The following is a 2,411-nucleotide window of genomic DNA, read 5'->3' as shown; positions in this document are numbered from 1 at the left end:
GGCATCTACATGAATATTAAAGTCGCCTACTATGATTATTTTATCTGTACTAAGCACTAAATCAGTCAGAAAGTCTGAGAATTCACTTAAAAACTCTGAATAAGGAGCAGGTGGACGGTATACAATAACAAACAGAACAGGCTTTTGAGTTTTCCAGTTTGGGTGTGAGAGACTCAGGGTGAGACTTTCAAATGAGTTATAACTATGTTTAGGTCTAAGGTTGATTAATAGGCTTGAGTCAAAGATCGCTGCCACGCCACCACCTCGGCCTGTGTTTCGAGGGATGTGAAGCACAAGCAAGCTTGAAGCACAAAATCTCACTGGGGGTGCTACTTTTCTAACAAAAAAAGTTTGATGGTTCTCTACCAAGCTTCTGGTGTGGCACTTAGAAAATAGGTTTCCAGTTTGTTTGTAAAGCCGGAGATTTCTTCAGTTGCCAACAACTGTGTTGTGAATTCACCACGACTATCACTGGCCAGAAAGAGATCACTTCGCGGAATCCGAGATTATATAACGTCTAACACTGCATTTTTATCTTTGTTAATCCATTAACAGTTACATGGTAAGCTGTGGTAGGACTTAACATGTGCATTTATACCACCTACAGCACTACACACAATACGGATGAGTGAGTGCTGCGTTGGCTGTGGTACGCGATGAACTCTAGTAACCTCTCTGTCGACGGAAGGGAAACTCTATTACCTATGCTGCAACAGACTGAAGCATTTTACTAACTAGACTGGTTTGTATGTTGTGGTATAACGTTATTATAGACAAAGCAAGTGAACACTCTCTGTTACTCCAGTGGTGATGTATCGACTCGAAAATATAAAGCTAGATGTACGTGCTCTATAGAGATGATGAGCTACATCGAGCGGGCACAGCGCCAACAATTCAAGCTAACGTAGCCCACTAGCATCGCTGTTAGTTAGCGACTGTCAACAACCAAGCCCACTTCAACACAACGGGAAATAAAAAGATACCCCACATGCTGAGATAGTTCTAACGCTGCTGTTTAGACACATCCACACGCATTCACAGCAGACATCTTATATGATTAGCAAAAACAGTTCCCCCTAGCCAGTAACCTAAATCCAACTGTAGCTTAGCCAGCACCAGACTACGGCGCCCGCACAAGAATAGCAAAAAAGAGAAACTCACATTTGAAGGACGATGTTCGAAATATGTACAACGCTGTTGGGATGCTTTCCTTGTCGGATATCGACCATTTTAACTCGGCACTGCCAGAGTTAACGGGCCTTTCGGTAGAAGTGTCTCGCGCTTCAAGGATGCGGCCCGTCCACTCCGCTCACCAACCAACCATTACCCAGTGCCAGAGCATGTACTGCGCATGCGCTATGTAAATTGTCGATTTAATCTTTTGCCCCCCTTGTTACAATACTGCATAGTGAAGCTAGTTTGATCACCTGTCGAAAGTGGTGGAAGGATTCGGCTACTCCGATCCGTACTAATACATTATTAAAATACTTTATTATAATTAAAATTATGCATTCAAAATACTACCTTAGTAAAACCAGTTACTATAACTATTATCAGGAAAAACGCAACCGATAGCTACGTTAAATAAGCCAGTATAAAAATGAAAAGTAGCTACTGTCGTTCTGCAGTAAAAGTGTGACTGATGTGTTATTAGGTTGTTAACACTGATGCATCAATACATAAGAAATGTTGTAGTTGGTCAAGGTGGTGGTTAGGTAATCTTCCTTCATATGAAGATGGAAGAGGAAATCTGTTTTTGGCAGAACTCCTAACAACTCTTAACATCTGAAAATTGACCAATAGCCCCATAAAGGATCATAGGCGGGCTATTGGTCAAAAGTTCTAGAACCCCCCATTTTTCCAGTTTAAATGATATGGTACAAGCCTAAAAAGTAGTGCCAAAAGTAAAACAAACAAACAAGCAAGCAAGCAAACAAACACATAAAAAGTAACCAAAATTTTAAACAGGTTTTTATCAGGCATCAAGCAATAGGTTAACTTACATCTTTTTTGCAAGTAAATTAAGCCTTGAAAACTGATGCAACCAATTCCTACAGGTGTCCCAACTTTTCTTTTCTGTGTAAAGGCAGTACTGGAAAAGACTGTTACCACACCCTCTGACACATTATTTGGAGAAAGGTCACTAACAAAGGAAATAAGAGCTTTTCAGCGTTTTATCCTATAACAGAATAATGAGCCAAAAACACCTCTAGGCTTTGTAGAAGAAAAGAACAAAACAGTAGGCTTCAAATGACAGAATGGCCAGCACAGTGTCAGACTTTCCAGATGAAGAGTGAAAGCAAAGCAACCTACAAGTGCAACACATTTATGGGAACTTATGCATCAGTGCTGTCTATCTGGAGAAAGAATGCCACCACAACTGTGTTCAGTTGTTGAATTAAACTATTAAC

At 40.5% G+C, this 2,411-nt stretch overlaps 1 protein-coding gene across 2 annotated transcripts in view; it reads right to left on the bottom strand.

The window, feature by feature from the left end:
• The window catches only part of LOC109959999 (RING finger protein 145), a 13,148-nt gene extending 11,773 nt beyond the window's left edge, over positions 1–1,375 (bottom strand). For both annotated transcript variants that reach the window (XM_020599803.1, XM_020599805.1), the window contains exon 1: positions 1,162–1,375. The gene's annotated coding sequence lies outside the window, so the exon portion shown is untranslated. The remainder of the gene's footprint in view (positions 1–1,161) is intronic.
• Positions 1,376–2,411: the final 1,036 nt, after the last annotated feature.

Source organism: Monopterus albus, unplaced genomic scaffold (genome assembly GCF_001952655.1).
Source record: "Monopterus albus unplaced genomic scaffold, M_albus_1.0 scaffold42.1, whole genome shotgun sequence".
Lineage (NCBI taxonomy): Eukaryota > Metazoa > Chordata > Actinopteri > Synbranchiformes > Synbranchidae > Monopterus > Monopterus albus.
The sequence above is the reverse complement of the archived record's forward strand: the minus strand, read 5'-3'. Positions and strand labels throughout refer to the sequence as shown.